General features: G+C 42.0%; 1 pseudogene; it reads left to right on the forward strand.

The window, feature by feature from the left end:
* The first annotated feature begins 366 nt into the window (after positions 1 to 366).
* LOC122679695 lies at positions 367 to 455 on the forward strand (annotated as a pseudogene).
* Positions 456 to 23,694: the final 23,239 nt, after the last annotated feature.

A 23,694-nucleotide genomic window follows, 5' to 3' on the forward strand; every position in this document is an offset into this window, starting at 1 on the left:
ACTAAATCCCACATGCATGCCTCAACTTAGAGTACACATGTCGTGATGAAGATCCCTCAAACTGCAACTAAGCCCCTTCATGGCCAAATAGTAAATAAATACATATTTTTTTTAAAAGGGAGAAATGATCGAATAAACAAATACATAGAAGAGAGGAGAGAGCTGCCTCATTTGGTGATCAGACAGTAAATAATCCACCTGCAGTGCAAGAGACCTAGGTTCTATCCCTGAGTTGGGAAGATCCCCTGGAGAAGGGAAGACTCCAAACTTTCAATGCGGGGGTTGCCGGTTTGATCCGTGGTCAGGGAACTAAGATCCTGTATGCTGCAGGATGTTGCCCAAAAAAAAGAAAGAAAAAGAAAAAAAATGCAGCATGTATACTAAAATTGGAAAGATACATTAGCATGGCCTTTGCAGCAGTATGACTCCCAATTCGTGAAGTGTTCCATATTTTTTAAGCATCCCCCAAAAAAAGAAAAAAAAATGTTTGCTCCTTAGGAGAGGAGTAGATAATTAGGGCTGTACTTTTTTGTATATTCAATAATCTAAATCAAAATTAGATTCCTCTTCCCCACACTTGACTTCGTTTTGCAATGTGGCATTTTGATGTCAAGTTCTTTGTTCTTTGCATGCCTCTTGAAGTCAAAACGCTTGTTCTGAAAGGTAGCTGTCAATAATTTCCAAGCAGCTAAGATATGCTCAGGCATGAGACTGGAGGGCAAGCCTAAAAGGCTGATGGCACTTTTGATTTTAAAGCATTTGAATGTATTCTACTTATGAATAGCTCTCTGCCTGTGTGAAAGTGTGTGCTAGTCACTCAGTCATGTTCAATTCTTTGTGACCCCATGGACTATAACTCACCAGGCTCCTCTGTCCACGGGATTTCCCAGGCAAGAATTCTGGAGTGGGTTGCCACTTCCTTCTCCAGGGGATCTTCCTGATCCAGGGATCGAACCCCAGTCTCCTGCAACGCAGGCAGATTATTTACTGGCTGAGCCCCTAGGGAAGCCTATTACTGATGAAGGTTCATGGTCAGAAGGCAAGAGCAGAACGTGTTCTGGCCAGAGGACTCTCCCTGTCCTTCCAGAGACTCTCACAGGACAAAAGCAGGCTGGGATGGCAGGAAAGGGGGATGGCAAACTGGGGTGCTCCAGCCAGGATCCCAGTCCTGTCCTAATGCTCCTCCCAGCTCGCCTTCACCAGTGCGATTCCCTGGAGGTCTGTGTGCACCTGGCAGATGGCCCACTTCTTCCTTGAGAGCCACAATCAATGTCCTAGAGGTGGAGGGATCCAGGGGTCCAGTTTCTGCTGTCACAGGGGCTACTGGACAGGGCATCATTCTGCAACTAGAACTGGAGAAACTCCAGGAACCGCTGTCAACTTATCTTCTTGGGCACCTTAAATAGTACTGTACACTCTCACACATTAAGAGTCATCATTGTAGGCTGAGGAAAATGAGCACCACTTGATTGCAATATTTCTCTCTGCAAATCCATCTCAAACTCTGAACTGTCAATTTATAACAGGTGATTTGGAACATTTAGAAGCTGGGAATCTCTTGATCAAATGGAATTATGGGCCTGAGACATTTGAAGTTGAAAGATATAGGCCTTGGCAGGAAAATTAAAAGTCAACTCAATTTCATAGAGGAAGGATTCAAGATGAAAAGAGAAAGGAAAATGGAATCAAAATTGGGTGATACTTGTGAGATTCTCTCTTTCTGATGGTAAATTCTTCAGCAATGCCAGGTAAAGGTTGAGTTTCATGATATTTCAATGTAAGGACACCATTCATTCTGCAGAGAGTGTATCTTTCGTAAACACACTGGTACTTCAAGAAGTCTGAAGACAGGACTGAGATGTGAAATAATTTGGCACTTGCCTATCTTGGCACCCTCTTTCAAAATGGAAGTTTCCGTCTTCATTTTCCTTCATGCTTTGCAACAATGAGTTATACATTTTTCATGAAAATTGAGTGGGTATAAGATAAATATTTTCCTAGGGTGAAAGTGGAAGAATTTGAATTACATGATGAGTTTTCTCTGTAGGAAACTACTATAAGGTAGTCACATTCTCAACCTGATGGCATTCGTATGCATTGGGGAGTCTTTATTTCTTTATCTTTATTTCACTTTGCCTTGAAAAAGCAACTCACAACTTAGAAAACTTTCTTCATCCACCAGGTAACTAATTTTATTTTATTTTTTATTTATTTGGCTGTGCTCGGTCTTAGCTGTGGCATGTGGGACCTAGTTTTCTGAAAAGTGGAAAAAAAGTGAGAGTAAAAGTGTTAGTCACTCAGTTGTGTCCGACTCTTTGTGAACCCATGAACTGTAGCCTGCCAGGCTCCTCTGTCCATGGAATTCTCCAGGCAAGAATATGGATCAAACCCAGGTCACCTGCATTGAGAGCTTGGAGTCTTGGCCAATGGACCACCAGGGAAGTCCTGGTAACTTCTTTTACATATATATTGAGTTTTATGCTTCTGAAGTCATCATATATGTCAGCAACTGATTAATATCCTCTAATAAGCTATAGGATAAAAATATATCAGTGTATTATCCAGAGGGGAAATTAAAGGGCAACTTTGATTTCCTGCAAAACAGATAACAGCTATTATCTGGAGACTAGGACATACGTCAGAAAGCCTCCATACTCATCATTTCTGTTTCTGGGCTGCCTCGGAATTGGGCAATGATTTAAAAAGTAGAGAGCTGTGAGGAGCTGATCTTCTAATCTGCCTTTTCCCCTGAGGCACAACCATTGCCTTCTGTGATGGAAAATCGTTATGTTTGCTTTGCTGCCCACAGGCTACCAGAAGGTCTGTAATGCAGTTAGCCCACCTAAGTGCCCACTGGCTGGACCAATATTCATAAGCGAGAAAACTTTGCATCTTCTTTTCAGATAGGGGAAGAAATAAAATTCTCCAAAATCTTAAATAAACCTCAGATGTGCCATTTAATGGGCTTCCTTGATGGCTCAGTGATAAAGAATCCACCTGCCAATGCAGGAGACCCGTGGGTTTGGAAGATCCCCTGGAGAAGGAAATGGCAACCCACTCCAGTATTCCTGCCTAGAAAATACCATGGACAGAGAAGCCTGGTGGGCTACAGTCCATGGGGTCACAAAAGAGTGAGACATGACTTAGAGACTAAACAGTGAGAGGGCCCTTTAATGTGAGTTTCTTGTAGCATCATCTCCAATAGGATTAGGAAATCGAGTGAAAAAAGCCATTGTATGTGTCTCTGCCCAGAATCTTCTGATCCATGCTCCTGATACAGGAGTTCCCTTAGCAACTGCTCAGCAGTTCTTCGAAATCTAGGGTAAAGGACCAAAGTTAGGAGCCTCTTTGAAGAATCTAACCAGAATTTTCCAACTTCATGATGTCTATTGACAAGCATTTGGGGACTGTGTGTGTGTGCTCAGTTGGGTCAGACTCTTTGCAACTCCATGGACTGAAGCTCACCAGGCTCCTCTGTCCATGGGATTTCCCAGGCAAGAATATTGGAGTGGGTTACCATTTCCTCCTCCAGGGGATCTTCCCAACTCAGGGATCTAACATTGTCTCTTGTGTCTCCTGCATTGGCAGGCAGAAATTTTACCACTAGCACCACCTGGGAAGCCAAGGAGGAGAAACCCAGTAAATAAATATAAAATAGAATAACAATAAAATTAGCATGTAAATAAATTGGAATTCAGGTCACAGAAGTACATAAAAATATAAAACTAATCTGTGATGATTTTATCAAGCCTTCAAAACTAAACTTAAATGACTTTGGATATTCATGACTGACCTGTACATGGCATATATAGATAAAATTAATGCCACTTAACACACTTCAAATTTATAGACTCTAATGTAACAAATCATCCTTTCTAAAACACCATTCAATCTCATTTTTTCACTTGTTGAAAACTTCCTTAATTTGCTTATGAATTATTCATAAGTTACATGTAGGATAATTTATGTAAAGCCCACCGTAAAAGGAAGTCTTAATAAGGAATTAATAATTGAAATGATTTTGAGTACATCAGATAAAACGTTAGTGTCAATGACTTTTGTGCAGAAGGGCATTCCAGTCAAAATACCCTTGGGGAAAAAATGTTCTTGGCCCAATACTAAACACGTAAGAGCTACTCTAATTATGTTTAATATTTTTGGCATAGGGTCAAATTCCTGTGGTTTTAAATACTACCGTGGGAAAAAGTCTTTTGTCAAAGTGGTTTCTAAAAGAAATAAAGCCTGTACATAACACAAGTGGCCATATTGCGGTAACTTGACGTGGAGCGCCAGCCAGGCTATTCCATCCAGGGTGGAAGATGACAAGCCCAGTTTTAGCTCAAGTTCCTGGGACAGATCAGGAAAGGAAACAGTCCCAGGACATTTGGTACCCACAGGATGCTGCACGATCAAGTGTGATGTAGGTAACTGTGGGCTCCAGGAGATCAAAAAACTTGGGACTTCCCTGGAGGCCCAGTGGCTAAGAATCTCTGCTCCCAATGCAGGGGACCTGGGTTCAATTCCTGATCGGGGAACAAGGTCCCAAATGCCACAACTGACTGTTCACATAGTGCTGCAACTAAAAGACCCTGCAAGCCACAATGAAGATCAAAGATCCCCCAGGCCACAACTAAGACCCAGCAAAGCCAAAATAAATAAATATTACAGCAAAACCTTGTGTGGCAGCAATAGCAGGAAATTTTGCCAGTGGTAGCTCTCAAGAATCACCTACTAACAACAAGGTCCTATTGTATAAAGGGCTTCCCTGGTGGCTCAGCAGTAAAGAATCCATGTGCAATACAAGAAACCCAAGAGACACGGGTTCAATCCCTGGGTCAGGAAGATCCCCTGGTGGAGGAAATGGCAACCCACTCCAGTGTTCTTGCCTGGAGAATCCCATGGACAGAGGAATCTGGTAGGATACAGTCCATGGGTCACAAAGAGTTGGACACAACTGAGCGACTGAGCACAGGCACATACTTCACCAACTGAAAAAATAAATAAAAAGACATTAAAAGTTTACTGCCTACCAATATTTACTGAGAAAACTACTAATAGTTGTATCTCTGTAAGAAGAAGGAATAAACCAGAAAGGCAACATAGAAAGGAAGACGAGCCATTAAACAGCATGTACATCTTTTAAAAATCTGAAAAGAAAGAAGAGACCAAAGAGAGGCCAGATTCAGAATCAGGAGGTTGGCTGTGTCTCTGAACCTTAGTTCTTTCATCTATAAAATGGCAGGACTGGCTATTAATGTCACAACTTATTTGACAAACAATTGCAGACAGTTTTCTGTTATTGATTTTTTTTTTCAATTAATGTTGCTATTTAGGTTTCATATCCTTTTTCTCCTACTGCTTTTGATTGAATATTCTCTGAATAAGATTTTTCTTATTCCCCCAGGCTAGCCTAGCAAGCGTTCATTCGATTGTGGCTCGATGGTAGTGACAGAGATATTTGTACACACTCACAACCATGAACACACACACAGTGACGGGTGTGGCTGTCCATCTCCTTGGCTGGGGCATCTGGCTTTCTAGAATCTATCAATCACGATTTGTTAAGTTATGCTGCGGTAGCAACCCAATTTCATCAGCCTAAAACCAACAATATTTATTTCCCACTTGTGTTCTAAGTTCCTGCAGAGTCCTCCCTGTAGGACCTAAGTTTCTTCCGCAGCCACCATCTAGGAAGGTATTGGTCAGAGTCAGGGGAGAAAGACAGCAATGCAGAGACCATGTACACTCACCTGTCATTGGTCAGACAAGTCACATGACCACACCTGACTCCACAGGGCAGGAAGGGAACCTTTCCATAAGCCTCTGAAGGGAATCAAAAATATCTGGTGAAAGCTAACAACTCTCACAGTGGTGAAGCTGTTTCTCTCATTGAATTTTGAAGCATATTCAGGGTCAGTCTCACTTAAGTTTCTCTTGGACTTATGTTTTCTACAACAAAAGTTCTTATTTTCCACTTTCCAGATAGTCCACTCTGACTAGAAACCTTTTTTTTTTTTTTCATCCTAAAACAAAACCAAAATCATCAATTCACTTTGGTAATGAAGAAACAAACCATCTCTACCAGGAATCAGGTCCATCACCAGAGAGAAAGAGCCCTTTCACTCTTTCATGATTAATCTGTAAATTAGAAAGCTAATGCAAACAATGTCAATGGGATATTCTGCCATATTAGATTCTCAATAACATTTTAAACATTGCTGTGAAAATCTATAAAATGCCATATGAAGATCACTAGTTATCCACATTAGATTATATGACCAAGTTTTAATTTAAAATATTTCTCATCTTATCAGTGAAATACAAAATGAAATTTATGTTTTATATTTCATTAAATCAACAAGCTTTATTTCTAAGTATGAGCTGAAAGTGAAAGTCACTCAGTTGTGTACAACTCTTTGCAACCCCATGGATAGTCGCCCACAAGGCTCCAGTGTCCATAGAATTCTCCAGGCAAGAATAATGGAGTGGGTAGCCATTCCCTTCTCCAGGGGATCTTTCCCAACCCAGAGATGGAACCTGGGTCTCCTGCATTGCAGGCAGATTCTGCACCATCAATATGTATAAATATTATCATTCATTTGTTTGTGGTTTGTTAGAGATAGTCTATACTATGAATTTAGAGTCATATAAGTATGCTTTTAAATCCTGGTTCTGCTCATTAAAAACAAAGGTACCTTTGTAAGTTATCAGGCCACACTGACCCTCATTTTCTCCACTTAACTGTTATTATGGAATAATAATACTCTCCTGGGGTTTTGAGAGGATTAAGTGGAGTGATGTTTGTAAGTAAAATGTCTGGCATAGTGCCTGGCTCAAGACACAGAAAACATCAGGACTTCCTTTCTGACCTTCCATTTTGCTTAAATCAGCCTGTACTGCCCTGTTCAGATTTCACCCTGAAATAGGAGAGCTAAAATGTGCATTTCCCCTCTCAACTCATCATGGAGAATAATGAGCAATTAGGGAATGTAAGAGCAGAATAAATAAAATTCCTGAAGGCAGTTGGTTTGCAGAATGGCAGTAATTCAATCCAGAGATTAATTCTTGTAAATTCTCAATGATGATCGTCTCTAGAATTCTTTAACTGTAGCTCCCCAGAAATCCACATAAAGGGAAACCTGCAGAAAGGGCCAGCTCATGAGTCAGGGTTGTGCATCACCTCTTCTGATTCCCACTGTCCTTTATGTGTGAGAGGTGACCAAGCACCCAGAACTCACAAGGAGAAGCAGCTGGTGTTCAGTTCCCTGTGTTGTTGTTGTTTAGACTCTAAGTCGTGTCCAACTCTGTGACCCCATGGAATATAGCATGCCAGGCTCCTCTGTCTTCAGCTCCATGTAGACATCAACTTTCCAAAGCCTCGTTCTAGTTCTGTTTTTTCTCTTTTTCACACAATTTGCTCATATTCACACCCTCTTCCTCTTTCTATTTCCTCTATTTTTTCTATCTCTGTCTCCCTTTAAAAAATATATTTACATATTTGGCTGCACCAGGTCTTAGTTGTGGCATGCGGTTTCTTTAGTTGCTGCATGTGGGATCTAGTTCCCTGACCAGGGATGGAACCTGAGCCCCCTGCCTTGGGAGTATGGGGTCTTGGCCACTGGACCACCAGGGAAGTCCCCCCCCTTTAACTCTCTCTCCTGTTTGCCTCCTCCCTTTTTGTCATCTCTTGTTAGATGTATTTCCCCAGTTTTCTCTCTTGCCATCTTTCATTTGGTAATGGATCAGTCACTCATTCTACATCATCACCTAACTGCCACTTGTCCTTCAACATCCCATTCATTACTTATTTGAAAATGGTGAGACTTGCCTTAATGTTCAAATTACTACAATCACAGAGCCAGTCACCACCCTTTGTCTTCTGTGTGACCTCCTGCACCACAGCCTTTGTAGATGGTCATCTCTGCTAGAGCTTGCCGATGGGGAGAAGGTTTTTTCTTCAGGATGCTCTTCTTGTCATCATCAGAGAACTTTAATTCTGGAAAGATCTTCCTTCTATTTACACAAAATTCACCTCCCTGTTATTTCTTCTGACTGGTCTCAGTTGGTTATATTAGTGGTTTCTCCCTAACTATCACTTTCTAAATATTCGAAAATACCAGTTTTATGTCCTTAACTCTCCTTCTTCTGTAGCAACACATTCTTAGCTTTTTTATTTATCACTTTGACCCGTGAGTATAACCTGCATGAATAAATGAGGTGGTCTTTCTGGGCCCTGGACTTTGGCCTAAACTTCATGCTCTGCCTCCTCATGTCGTGTGTTGAAAGGATGTCTTGTGTGCATCTGTCATCCAGGGAACTTAAAATGGTTTCAGAATATAGATAACCTAGGCCCATGGTCTCTGAATGGTTCCCCAAAGACATGGCATCATCCTATGAAACAGTGAATATGCAAATGAACAATGGCCAGGATCTATATATACATATATATATATATATGAAACACTGGCATCAAACCTTCAGCATCTACTTTAGGAAATCAAGCCAATAACTATAATAAGCAGGCCAAAGAGTCAGCCTGCTGTCTGCAAGTCAGACTTGTAGGAAGACAGACCACTATCTCTAGTAACAATCCAGTAAGTAAAATAATTACCCCTGTAACAATTGGCCCCAAATGGTCAAGACTTGATTAGTCATTGATACCTTCCATAATTGCTGTTCCCACTTCCAACTTGGGACCAGTTGGGTGCTAAGTCGCTTCAGTCATGTCCAACTCTTCACAATCCTATGTACTGTAGCCTGCCACGCTCCTCTGTCCATGGGGATTCCCCAGGTAAGAATACTAGAGTGGGTTGCCATTTCCTCCTCCAGGGGATCTTCCCAATCCAAGGGTTGAACCCACATCTCTTATGTTTCCAGCATTGGCAGGTATGTTCTTTACCATTAGTGCCACCTGGAAAGCCCTGGGACCAATTGGAAGCAGTCAAATACGTACCCCAAACCAATCATACAAGATGCCCCACTTCTGATCAACTCCCTACAACTTCCAACTAGGGCAGACCTGAAGCTCCATCCCACGATAGAACTTACCTCTCCTCTGCCTGCCTTTTCATCTCTGTGAAGCAAAAGAGATGGTGATTGATTCCCTTGGGAGGGCCAACTCTGAATTAGCAGGTTTTGCTTATTCTCAGTTGGGTGGTCTTTATTTCCACAGGTAGGAGTTCAGTGGCATAAAGTGCTGATATTTCCATGAGAGAAATATAGTTGTTTTTTTTTTTCCTGCATGGGGAGAATAAAGCAGAGGGAAAAAAAAAAATAATTTTCTAGTTAACACTGAGGTGTGCATGAGGGTTTTTTCTGGAGAGGACATTAAGTCTGATGTTCTCCGCTTTAATATGAATCCCCATTTAACATCTCTGTATTCAGTTTCAGGCATCCTCACCTATTCGTTGAATCCTCACCTAAACTTAGGCCATGATGAAGAGACATTACAGAGATAAACCAGAGACAACACTCTTCCCTACTTTATTTAATAAATACATTTTGAAAACGATCCCTTACCCCATGTTATCCCCCAAATTACTGTTACTATGTGCCAAGAAAAAAATCTACATCAGTTCAACTTCCAGCTAAATGAGAAAGGACATTGTGAACCAGTTATTTAATCAGCTCTCTCCAGCTTTTGTTCGGTCAATAAAAGCTCTTTTTCCTCCTGGTAATTTCTTCTGCATACATTTATCATTACCAATGATGACCTGACATTCCAAAGTCAATTTTATGCTCTTCATCTAGACTCCTGGCAAGTCAAGAAAAACAGGGCAGGGTAGGTGGGTCAGCGGAATAAAGACATGGAAGAGAGAATAATTTTCACTCATTTTCAGACAAAAACCTTGATGCTGTGGACGTGGGAAATAGGAGGGAGTGATGGTGGGGATGTGGAGGAGAGGGATTTTCAAGGATGCAGAAGTGGGCAAGGTGGAGCTGGAGGTGCCTGCCTTCACTCTCCGGGAGCCCGATAAACACAGAGTATCAGAGCAGGTAGACTCTAGGGACGAACGTAAAGCTGGACTCATGTAACAGGCTTCCCCAACACCTGTCTGAAATAAACAATAAAGTTGATCCTCATTTTTAACAGCATTTAAAAAGCCATTGGCATTTATATCGTGCTAAAGACACAATGTACAGAAAACGTATTGACATGAAGCACATCATCGACCGCTGAGTCGTTCTCTGTCTTTTGATGATTGCTTCCTCCACTGAGCAAAGAGCATCTCTGAGCCTCCTCAGTGACAGAATTGATGCACAGCACATAAAGAGCATGCACTGTTTGTTGACAATAGAGATTCAACTTATTTTTCAGATGCGTAGGCAGAAAGTGCTAAGTGACTTACCAGTTTTTATAAAATAAGTCAGAGACAGAACAAGAAGAAAGCAAAGACATGATATGGTCGGGGCTGGCTTCGTGTTTCCTTGGCTACACCATCTACGTGACAGCAGATAATAGCATCAGTCAGAAGAAGAATATTCAGTATCTTAAAATTTAAAAGGAAACTATCACAAATGGATCTTCGCACAGAAATGAATTAAAATTATTAAATAGGATGGCTTTTAGCCTTCCACGGAATAAAACCACAGCTGACAGCTATGCTGATAGACTTTTCTATTTGAATTTTGGTGACTTAATGGAATAAAGTCATGATTCAATCACAACAGTATATAGAAAAGATAATTTGAAAAGATAAATATACAATTGCAAAGCTGAAGTGTGGCATGGTTAAATTCCCATAAGACAAAACAAAGAGTTATAAATGCAGTCGGACAACTTTGTTGTTAATACCAACACCAACTTTTGTTAATTCCTGGTGGTTACTTCTCTGGTCGTCCAGGGGTTAGGACCCCATTCTCTTAGTGCAGGGGGCACAGGTTTGATCCCTGATTGGGTAACAAAGATCCCTCATGCCACACAGCACAGCCTAAAAAATTAAAAACAAAAAGCACACATCAGATGCTTCATTGAAATAAGGGACATATGTACAGTGTCTGGGTTGCAACCTCAGAGTGCCCACAGGGAAGTCTCCCAGTGTATTCCTGGGTCAACAAGTAACTAACAGATAAAACTAAATACATCATTAACAGAAAGGTAACAAAAATTCAATGAAAAAAAAGGGGACTTTAGCATAGCTCAGTTCAGTTCAATTCAGTCACTCAGTCCTGTCCAACTTTTTGCAACCCCATGGACCACACCACGCCAGGTTTTCCTATCCATCACCAACTCCTGGAGCTTGCTCCAACTCATGTCCATCAGGTTGGTGATGCCATCCAACCATCTCATCCTCTGTTGTCCCCTTCTCCTCCTGCCTTCAGTCTTTCCCAGCATCAGGTCTTTTCTAATGAGTCAGTTCTTTGCATCAGGGGGTCAAAGTATTGGAGTTTCAGTTTCAGCATCTGTCCTTCCAATGAATATTCAGGACTGATTTCCTTTACTGATGAAGCCTTGGACTGCAAGATTTGATCTCCTTGCTGTTCAAGGGACTCTCAAGAGTCTTTTCCAACACCACAGCTCAAAAGCATTGATTCTTTGGCACTCAGCTTTCTTTATGGTGCAACTCTCACATCCACACATGACTACTGGAGAAACCATACCTTTGACTAGATGGACCTTTGTCGGCAAAGCAATGTCTCTGCTTTTTAACATGCTGTCTGGGTTGGTCATAGCTTTTCCTCCAAGGAGCAAGTGTCTTTTAATTTTGTGGCTACGGTCTCTATCTGTAGTGATTTTGGAGCCCCCAGGAATAAAGTCTGTCACTGTTTCCATTGATTACCCATCTATTTGCCATGAAGGGACTGAACCAGATGCCATGATTTCAGTTTTTTGAATGTTGAGTTTTAAGTCAGCTCTTTCACTCTTGTCTTTCACTTTCATCAAGTAGTTCTTTTGTTTCTCTTCACTTTCTGCCATAAGGGTGGTGTCATCTGCATATCTGAGGCTATTGATGTTTCTCACGGCAACCTTGATTCCAGCTTGTGCTTCATCCAGCCTGGCATTTCTCATGATGTACTCTGCATATAAGTTAAATAAACAAGATGACAATATACAGCCTTGAAGTATTCCTTTCCCAATTTGGAATCAGTCTGTTGTTCCATGTCCGGTTCTAACTGTTACTTCTTGACCTGTATACAGATTTCTTAGGAGGCAGGTAAGATGATCTCTTGAAGAACAGTTTGTTGTGATCTGCACAGTCAGTCTTTGGTGTACTCAATAGCAGCTGCCGCTGCTGCTGCTAAGTCACTTCGCAGCTAGAGGGCTCCTATTCAGTTTTCCTCTCAGTGTCCTTAACCACAAGAAGCCCTGAAAACCTGGGAATTCAGTTGTCCTTTGAACTTTAAATCACCACATAAAATAGAAGTCATTAATGATTTGTGGTCATAACTGCATCTCCAACAAAGGGAGGAATATCTCAAACCTCAGTGTGTCCTGGATTTAACTTCTGGGAGACAGAATTGATGTGATTATTAAACAGGAATTTAATTCATCATATTCCACCCTCTTTGGAGAAAGAGTGTACCCATGGAAATAAATTAGCTGGATAGAAACAGTAGCCCGAAGATTTCAATCAGGCCCAGGATGGGGGGAGAAGATGACCTCCATGGCCTACACAGGGATCCTAAATTGACCCTCTCCCGTCTACGGCCATACCACCCTGAACGCGCCCGATCTCGTCTGATCTCGGAAGCTAAACTGACCCTCTCCCGATGGCTCAAAAGATTTTCAAACAGGACACAGTCCACCTTTGAGCCAGGCCAGCACCAAGCAGAGGACTCAAGGATGCTTTCTCCAATGCTAAGCAAGTCAGGGCAAACATTCACCTCTCTCTCTCTCTCTCTTTTTAATGTTCTCGCTGTCTCTCTTTTTAATGGCTTCTTTATTTTCTTTCTTTTTTTGCCTCCCCACTCAGGATGTGGGATCTTACTTCCCTGACCAGGGATCAAATCCCCACCCCCTACAGCAGAAGCCCAGAGTCTTAAACCACAGGACCACCAGGAAAGTCCCCATCCACTTACCCTGATGATGACAGTTCTCACTGAAAATGAATACATTATGGTCTGGTGAGTTTTATTAGTATGGACTAGCAGCTCTTGGAAGGAGGTGGGTAGATAGCATCACCAACACAGTGGAAATAAATCTGAGCAAAGTCTGGGAGACAGTGAAGGATAGGAAAGCCTGGTGTACTGCAGCACATGGGGTTGCAAAGAGTCTGACACAACTTAGAGAATCAATAATGAGGTTCACGGGAATAGACACAGTGTCACTCATTGTTATACCTCGATTTTGCCCTGCTTATCATAGGGTCTGGAATAAATTTACGGAACAACTGAGGAAGTGAACTAATGCCTGTTCTAGAATTTTGTTGGGTTATCTAAAGTAAAAGAACTTAGTTGGAATTTTTGATTTATTGATCAAATTTTTTTATTCTATAATAACTTCATATTTAAAATTTATTTTATTTTTAATTGGAAGATAATCATTTACAATATTGTGATGGTTTCTGCCATACATCAACATGAATCAGCCATAGGCATACATATGTTTCCTCCCTCTTAAACCTCCCTCCCACTTCCTTCCTTTTTGATTTCTTGTCCTTCTCAGCATTTTCCCAAAAATTTCGACTCATTCTGGATTGCCTACTTGAGTCTATTTTTTAAAGAATATTTCTGCCACATTTAGTATTTCATTTTTTTCTTCTCTTTTGGTTATGTAATGTTGCCTCCTACTTTTGTATATGTATTTTAAATCTAAGATTATCTGAGAGCTTCCTGTGCAGCTAAATGTGAATTTCTTTGGCAGCCTGTGCCTCTTTTCCCTGATTGGGAACATTTGTGATTGTAAAGTTCCATTTTTAGATGGAACTTTACATTCTTCATATTGGGCTTCCCTGGTGGCTCGGATGGTAAAGAATCTGCCTGCAATGCGGGAGACTCGGGTTCGATACCAGGGTTGGGAAGATGCCCTGGATGAAGGAAATGCAACCCGCTCCAGTATTCTTGCCTGGAGAGTCCCATGGACAGAGGAGCCTGGCAGGCTGCAGTTTATGGGGTCTTAAAGAGTCAGACACTACTGAGTGACTAACACTTTACATTCCCCGTAGATGCTATTTTCTGTTGAGTCTGTACCTGGGGAGCATCTGAAAGGAGCCATGGTTTGTGGTCTTTGGGAAACACAAGTTAGGGGTCACACCACTACGCTATACCCACCATGGGCAGGGAAGTCTTCTGCGGGGAACACCCTCTGGGCTTTATTTATTTTTTGGCTGGGCCACACAGCATGTGGGATCTTAGATCCCTGACCAGGGATTGAACCTGAGTCCCCTGCTGTGGAATCACAGAGTCTTAACTGCTGGACCACCGGGGAAGTCCCAGCCACTGGGTTGAATGTGGGCCTGAGAGGCTGAGAAGCGAGGGTCCTGTGTGATTTTTTGTGTCACTTGCCCTAGGCTCCCCTGACCTTCTTTCTGCCTAAGAGGGGACTCCACACTTCGCAAAGCTGGACCCACCTTCCCAGAACTTGTGATGGACGTAAGCCTGCTATCCACTCCCCCAGCGCACTGTTCTCCATCCCCAACTGTCTTTCTGCATCACTCTCCTTGTCAGTCTCTGTCCCCTCTCCTCTCTCTCTGCCTCTATCCCTATTTCTGTGCCTTTCTCTCTTGACTGTTAAATATCTACTTTTATTTCTATGTGCCTTTAAATAACATTTTTCCTGACTGTCTCTACTCTTGTATTTCCTCCCAGACTCCCTCGTATTTCTCTCTAGCCATGGAACCATGCCAGCCTTTTTATGAACTTCTGAAAAATCTGTTTTCCTAAAGTCTAGAGTGCATGTCTGATGAAGCCCACAGCTTCCTTTCTTCACTGTTATGAATTCCAGGATGACTTGATTTCTCCCAAGGTTCACATAACTTTTACTCCAACAGTGAACTCTTTCTCGTTGATTCCAATGAAATACAGAATAGTAATTTTCCTTGCTACTTCCTCTCCCCACTACCAGATGCAATTTTAAGTTGGAGGCTCTACTTTCTGCAGAATGCTTTGAGAATTAAAAGCCTTCTGTACATTTCTGAGCCAGTTTACATTCTCCAATAAGATCCACTCTCGCTACCTCCTACCAGGCCAGGAAGATTGCTGTGCTCCATCAAATTGTATCACTTATTTCTCTCCCTTTTGTCCACATCTGAATGTTTTCTACCATTCCCTATGTTCATGACCTTTTATACATGTTATATGTATTTTCTGAGAAACATGATTAGTACATTCTATGGGACTTGTTTCTTTTGAGGGAAATTGACCTTTTAGTTGCCTTATTTCAATAGTGAATTTCACACTACCAATAGCTGGAGATATTCAATTTCTGGGTTGTAAACTCCTTGAGGTCAGAAGGCATGTGAGATTCATCTTTGTGAAACACAGAGGCTGGAACGGTCCTGAAGCACGCCCAGCGTGAATTCCTTAACCTGAACTGATGCTTATTTTAAAGTTACGAGTTTATTTGACTTTCCCCCAGACACTGTGCATAGATATATAAACACTTGAAGCCTTAAGTTAATTCCACATCTCCTGATTTTTCCTGAAAAGGGCCTAACATTTCTTTCACAAGTTCTCCCTATGTGCTATTTTCATGGTACATGATATTAGAATTTTGTTGACATTTTTCTCTCTAGCTTCATATTTTAATTTGAAGAGCTTCTGATCAGCCATGGATAGGTTATTCTTGAGAAGCATCGATGAGCTTGTTACTACATTAAGTAATTTACATATATTATTTTATGTTTTTACAACAACCTTACCAAACAGATATTAGTCAATTACTGGTAAAGAATCTGCCTGCAATGCAGGAGACCTGGGTTCAATCCTTGGGTTGGGAAGATCCTCTGGAGAAAGGAAAGGCTACCCACTCCAGTATTCTTGTCTGGAGAATTCCATGGACTGTATGGTCCATGGGGTCGTGAAGAGTTGGACACAACTAGTGACTTTCACTTTCACTTTCATATATGAGAATAATGGAGCTCAGGTTAAATGATATATTGCAGCCAACATAGCTATTCAGTAAAAGAAAGATCAGGATTAGGTCTGATTGTTTCAAAAAGTTTTTCTTCTAGAACTGTCCACTCCACCTGGCTGGTTGGTCAAACAGATAACTTGGCATAATTTTTGGACACATTGAGGTGCCAAGACCTTCTCAGCTTGACTACACAGATGAACAAAACCAGCATGAACATCAGCTCTTGGTCCTGCAGTGGGATATTCTCATAGTGACAAAAAGCATGATGACTCTTGAAATATTATTTTGGGAAAGCCATGGGTGCCAGTAGGAGTAGTACAGGGGCTTTAAGAACACCATGCCTGACTACACACTTGATCTTTGCAGTGCAAGACAGAGGGAAGAGAAAAAAGTCAGAAGGCAGCTCACCCCATCTTCGTCCCAGTCCTGGAAAGAGGGTAGGAGAGAATGATTCATTTCTCTCTCGACCATTTTGACCTTGCCTGGACTATAGTTGCAGGATTGTTGACTCCAGGAATAGTCTCAGTCTACTACTCAAGCATGCAAAAAGGATATTTTTGTTATTTCTATATAATTCAACCTACGTATTACTTTGACCTCCTGCTAATCAGCGGGAGTCATGGAAACTGGATGGTAGTTATTTTAAGAATTCTGATCTCACGTCCACCCTTCTCTTGGGCCTGTGTCTCAGTTTCTGGGACATAAACTGTACTGACATTGGGGTTGGGCAGCTTTGTGGTTTATCCCTGTGTGTGTGTCAGTCGTTCAGTTGTGTCTGACTCTTGCAACCCCATGGACTGTATCCCACCAGGCTCCCCTGTCCATGGAATTCTCCAAGCAAGAATACTAGAGTGGGTTGTGCCATCTCTTTCTCCAGGGGATCTTCCCGACCCAGGGATCGAACCCAGGTCTCGTGCATTGCAGGCAAATTATTTACCATCTGAGCCACCAGGGACTATATCTTCCTCCTTGTTTTTTACCACATCAGCCCATGGTGACATGTCCATTTCCCATCTTGTCCTCTGTCAGCAGTGACAGCACAGAAAGCCACACGGATTCCTTCAGGGGTACAGGTCTTTGTTTTTAATTAATTAATCAATTTATTTTTGCTGTACTGGGTCTTCACTGCTATGCACGAGCTTTCTCTAGTTAGGGTGAGCAGTGGCTACTCTCTAGTTGCAGTGCACAGCCTTCTCATTATGGTGGCTTCTTTTGTGAAGCACGTGCTCTAGACACATGGCCTCTAGAGCTCGGACTCAGTAGCTGTGTTGCACTGACTTAGCTGCTCCGCGGCATGTGAGAGATTCCCGGACCAGTGATCGAACCCATGTACCCTGCACTGGCAGGTGGATTCTTAACTGCTGAACCACCAGGGAAGTCCTGGGAGAACTTCTGCTACTCTTGAGCATTTGTGATCTATTCTGCTGCTCACATACCATGCTTCAGGAAACTTCACAAGGCTTGATACATCATGCAACTGTTTCTCCTCTGGGAGCTTGTTATTTCCCCCAGGCCATACCTGGGAAATAGGCACAAAACCTCTCTGCTTGTAAACAAAAATTTTATTAGACTGAGTGTTTTCAGAGGGCTCAGCCTCGAAGAAGAGCTCCCTGGGGAACCCACCAGTGCCTGCATCTTTCTAGTCCATTCCAGCTTCTCCCATCAACCCAAGAAATACTTTTCTTTTTCTTTCTTTCTTTTTTTTTTTTTTTTTTTTGGTTTTAAGGCAGATATAGTCCTCTTTCCCAAATCTTTATCTTCTCCATTACCCTAAGTGCTCAGGTTTTTGAAACTCACAATTCAAGACAAATATTGCCTTTTTCCTCTGCTCTCTGCCTTCCCATTTATCTCCAAAGGTAATAATCCAGAATGGATGACCTGATCGCGTGGCTGGGAGACGAGGCTAAGTGGAAAATGAAAAGACCTTGGAGGTGAGGAGAAGATAGATGAATGTTTTCAAAATGATCCTCCTTGTTGCCCTTCCTCCATCTGCTCTGGGGCTGCAGAGCTGAGGGTAGAAATTTATTAACTAGCCCTGGATATCCTCAACAAGAAGAGTGAGGAGAGCAGTGTCTGCTCCAGTTCTGGCAAACTGGGCAACCAGATGGAAGGGGCCTGGAGGAGGGAAAATTCACCCCATGCCTATCTTGCATCAGGCTTGGGACTGGCTGCTGCAATGTTTTATTGTCTCTGATTGTCAAGGGGTAGGTAGACCACACCTCCTTTCCTGTATCAAGTATACACACTGTGTGCATGCTTGGTTCTCAGTTGTGTCCCAGTCTTTGCGACCCCATGGACTGTAGCCCACTAGGCTCCTCTGTCCATGGGATTTTCCAGGCAAGAATACTGGAGTGGGTTGCCATTTCCTTCTCCAGGGGACTTGCCCAACCCAGGGATCAAGCCTTTATTGGCAGGAGGATTCTTTACTCCTGAGCCACCTGGGAAGCCCTCCTTTAGGTTACTCACTTACAATGCTGCTACTAGAAAAGCTGCATTCTGTTTCACATCTTCTTGCTTCTCTTTGCTTCTGTGCATATATTGTATACACACTAGTATATATAAAATGGGCTTCCCTGGTGGCTTAGCTGGTAAAGAATCCACCTGCAAAGCAAGAGAACCCCATTTGACTCCTGGTAGGGAAGTTCCCCTGGAGAAGGGATAGGCTACCCCCTCCAGTATTCTTGGACTTCCCTGGTGGCTCAGAGGGTAAAGAATCTGCCTGCCATGCAGAAGACCTGGGTTAGATGCCTGGGTTGGGAAGATCGACTGGAGGAGGCTACCCCCACCCCAGTATTCTTGCCTGGAGAATCCCATGGACAGAGGAGCCTGGTGGGCTATAGTCCATAGAGTTGCAAAGAGTCAGATACGACTGAGCAATTAAGCACAGCACAGCATATATAAAATAGGTAACTAATGAGAACCTACTGTATAGCACAGGGAATGCTACTCAATACTCTGTAATAACCTATATGGGGAAAGAATATGAAGAAGAATATGCATATGTATAACTGATTCACTTTGCTATATGGCAGAAACTGACACAGCATTGTAAATAAACTATACTCCTATACAAATTAATTTTTTAAAATGCTTGGGACTTCCTTGGCAGTCCGGTAAATGATTAAGACTGTACTTCCAGTGCAAGGGGCATGGGTTCAATCCCTGTTGGGGAAGATCCCACATATCACAGTGGTGTGGCTAAGTAAATAAATGCATAACCTGGAAGTTCATAGTTTTTGAAAACTAACCATTTAAAATGCCAAATGCACCTTTTCCATCGTTGACTATTGTGTGCAAAGCACAGTAGGTACTCAGTCCACAGTGGGTGTGGGGGAGGACAGAGGGAGGTTACCTTCTGCACACCACAGGCCAGGCTCACAGTGGGGGAGGGAGGAGGGGCAACAGGGGTGGAGGTCAGACTGTGAATGCAGAGAGCAAGGAGGAGGGGCCCAGGTGAATCTGATGTATATAGAGAAAGAGCAGGTAGGCCATGAGGAGGTTTATGGTCCAAGGATAATGAAAACCACCTAATGGCTTTAAGCCTAGATTCATCTGTTCTATTGCAGATTTCTAAAACTTCCCTCTGGCTGCCTGCAGAAAATGGTCTGGAGCACAGCAAGTGTTCAGAGGAAGATAAGACCAGTTAGGAGGTCACTGTAATCATCCAAGCAGGAGTGAGGGTCTATTAAAGAGCAGGGAGATGGTCAGGATATTTAGGAGATGAAATATGCAGGATGAATACTGAGGGATGTGGAGGAGGTTGGTGAGGGAGGAGGAGGAGACCCATTGTGAATCATTCCTTCATTGTGTTCTTTTCTTTTCTGCAAGTCATGCCCAGGGCTGTGTATAACCAAACAAACAAGCACAGGAAGCTAGTAGTTTACTAATGTGTATTGACAGTTGTTGCTTAGCTGGTGAAGAATCTGCCTGCAATGTGGGAGACCTGGGTTCGATCCCTGGGTTGGGAAGGTCCCCTGGAAAAGGAAAAGGCTACCCACTCCAGTATTCTGGCCTGGAGAATTCCATGGACTGTATAGTCACAAAGAGTCACACACAACTGAGCAACTTTCACTTTCTCTTTCACATTGACACTTAAGTTCTAAGAACTTTGCATGTGTTAACTAATTTGATTCTTAAAATGATCGTAGAAAGACTATGCTAGGAAAAGACCTGGTACTTATTTCATAAACAAGGAAACTGAGTCACAAGGAAGTGAAATAATCCAGACAGATCTCACTTGAGATTTCAGACTCTTTCATTGTTATGATGCATGTGGAGATTGAGGTGGTAAAAAACAGGAAAGAATTAATTACAACCAGAGCAAGAGGCTGAGGGACAGTGAGACAATCCTTCACAGGAAAAGATGCACTCAAGTCCACTCTCATAAGACAAAACGAGAGAGTGAGCACCAGGGTATATGAGCTAAAGGAATCACTATTTTATTTCTCAGAACTATTGGTCTAAGCAACATTTTTGAGCAGAACAATTGGAATGGGTGAAAGGCCAAGTGGTATGAGACAGGTCCCAATTCAATCTACCTCTGATTGCAGTGTGTGTCTGCATGAGTCACAGAATCTTTGGTAAATGAAAGTCATCTCGAAGATTAATGAGGCTGACTCCAGTCACGGTGAATCAGGAGCTAGATGTCTAATCATCTCCTTCAGCAGAGTTTAATATTGGGGGAAGGACAGAAGAGGGAGGTTATTTAGGTAAATTGACATGAGATAGAGACTGTCACATTAGCTCATTCTAAGGAGATACAGGTTTGATTCCTGGATCAGGAAGATGCCCTGGAGAAGGAAATGGCAACTCACTCCAGTATTCTTGCCTGGAGAATTCTATGGACAGAGGTCCCTGGCAGGCTACAGCTCATGGGGTCGAAAGGAGTCTGACACCAGTTACTGACTAAATAACAATAACAACAAGGACTGGAAGAGTCCAAAAGAGGAGGTAACAGTTTGCATATTCATTTCATTAGACCGTCTATTAGTTCACTATGTTTCTCTTGAAACATAGCAGCCATGAGCTTCGATCTATAGGGACCAATGAATACCAAAGTACCATTTGGACAGGATTCAATTGTTTGTTAAGTTTCACAAATTTCTCCCCTGACAATGTTAATGGAATTTAGTGATGTGGAAATTATAGTGAACAAAAGAAGATAATTTGAAAGAATATTAACACTGAAGATATTCAACACCATTTCCTCTTCCATTGACTATCCCGTCAATCTCTTCCCGATATTGTAATTTTAAGGAAGCCACCTAGTCTTTCCTTCTATTCTTTCAAAATCATTATTGTCTATTCTAAATACTCTACTATTGTCATAACTGAAGGATGTTAGGAACCTTCTAACCGCCAAGGGGAGAACCAGTCTTAGACAAGGCTCATTGGACTTGACTTCTACTTCTAAACTTATTTAGACTTATTCTAGTCTCCTCTTCTGTTCTCCAGCTTTCTGTTTCTTCAAATTCAAGGCATCTCCTCAAGAGATGGTCCCTGACTTTCACCCTAAACAGTCATCAAGCTCTGGTCCCTGTCTGTATCATGGTACCTGAGCACTTCTGCCTTTGTGATCCTCTTCCCACATAAAAGTGTACTTAAAATTTTTATTAAAAACAAACATATATTAATCATTGTCTTTGACCTAAAAGTTTATGCCTTTCTTCTGATTTTAAAATGAATTAAAGCACTAGATGAGCAGACCCATGATGTCAGGGAAATTTATTCACTGCTCTGCTCCCAGCATGAGGAAGAATACTTGGTATATTATAAAGTCTAATTAACATTTATTGGAGGAATCAGAGAATGAACGACTTTTCTGAGTTCCTTTCCTAGGACTTCTGTGACTACTTTTTTTCAGCCTTTTCTTTTTCTCCTTTTTTTTTTTTTCTTTTTGCCCCCTTCTTCCATCTTCCCTTTAAATATATCCTGGATTTCTTTCCAGAGTTCCAGGCTAACATTGTAGTTACATGGTTCTCTCTGCTGTACCCTCCTCTCAATGTATACAAAACAAAACTTACCAGCTTATCTCTTTCTCCTTAATACTATTATCAATATTATCATCATCATTTTCATTATTACCAGGATTAGCATCTCCATAATGGTAGTGACATTTTCATCTTTTGAGTCTCTCATGCCTGGTAGATACACATAATAAGTGGATATTTCCTTCCATATCAGTAAACAAGGATGTCACAATCATCAGCAATTGTAGCCACCACCAATGGTGAGGCGGTGAGCCCTGAGGGAACTTGGAAAGGAAAGAATACCTTCTCTAGAAGCCATCAGACTTCAGGCATTCCCCACAGTGAATCCTGAGGAAACTCAGGATGTGAAAACACAGGATACTGGCCCCAGATAACTGAGGTGCCTATCAAAGGAATAATTTTAGTGAGCCCAACTCTTGCATCCTTCCATATACAGAAAAGCACTAGATTCCTTAACTTGGGATATCTGGTTTTCTTTAAACTACCTGCCTTTTGTTGCAGGTAGCTCCAACTACTTGTCCTTTGTTGCAAAACTTCCATATAACCTGGATCCCCTCCTCACTTCCTTGAGTAGATCTCTCAGGGCTACTTGAGATGTCGTCTCTTGGGTTTGAAGTTCTCAGCATGTCATTCAGTTGCCAAGTCATGTCCAACTCTTTGCGACCCCATGTCAGGCCTCCCTGTCCCCCACCATCTCCTGGAGTTTGCCCAAGTTCATGTCTATTTCATCAGCGATGTCATTCAACCATTTCATCCTCTGCCACCCTCTTCTCCTTCTGCATTCAATCTTTCCCAGCATCAGGGTCTTTTCCAATGACCAGAGAATAAGACATAACTCTCAACTTTTAGGTTATGAATATATATTTTTTTTAGTCTACAGACATCATCTTTAGATTCCCTTTCTGCTTTAGGCAGATCTAATTTGTGCCCAAATTTGGCTGATCCTACCCTTGCCCCTCCAGGCATATTTGTTTCACCTTTAGTTGGCATCTATGCTAGCCTAGACCTTCACTAAATCTTGCTGGTATAAACACACTAGCCTCCCAACCAGTTTCCACATCTCTTCTCTATTCCTTCCCCATTCCAGTCTTCACATTTCTTCCTAAAACATCCCTTTGGCTAAAGTATATAATTGATGCCCACTGGTGACAAAGTAAATTCCAAACTCTTTCCTTTGATATTTAGTGTCTTGACTCCAACTTAAATGTCTAGCTTTCTGTCCATCACTCACACAGAACCTGAGGTCTGACCATACCTCCTACTTAATAGTTCCTGAAAATAATACTCTAGTTTTCTGTGTTGACTGAAAAGCTTTCATAACCTAAAAGTTAAGAGTTATGTTTTTAGCCCAGGAGGCAGCATTTAAAGTAACCCTGAGAAAACTGCTCTGAGGAGGCAAGGTGGGAGCTAAGATACATAAGAGTTATGCAATAAAGGACAGGTATTAGGAACAAAAGATTACTATTAATAAAAGAAAACTAGATATCTCAAGTTAAGGAATTTAGCACTTTTCTATGTATGAGAAGATTAAGAGTCTGGCCTCACTGAAATCATTCCTTTGATATGCACCTCAACTGTATGTGGCGAATATCCTGTGCTTTCTCATCCTGAGTTTCCCCAGGGCTAACCGTGGGGAGTGGCTGCAGTCTGATGGCTGCTAGATGGCAGGCATTCTTTGTTTCTTTCCAG

This window comes from Cervus elaphus, chromosome 21 (assembly GCF_910594005.1).
Source record: "Cervus elaphus chromosome 21, mCerEla1.1, whole genome shotgun sequence".
In the NCBI taxonomy this organism is placed as follows: domain Eukaryota; kingdom Metazoa; phylum Chordata; class Mammalia; order Artiodactyla; family Cervidae; genus Cervus; species Cervus elaphus.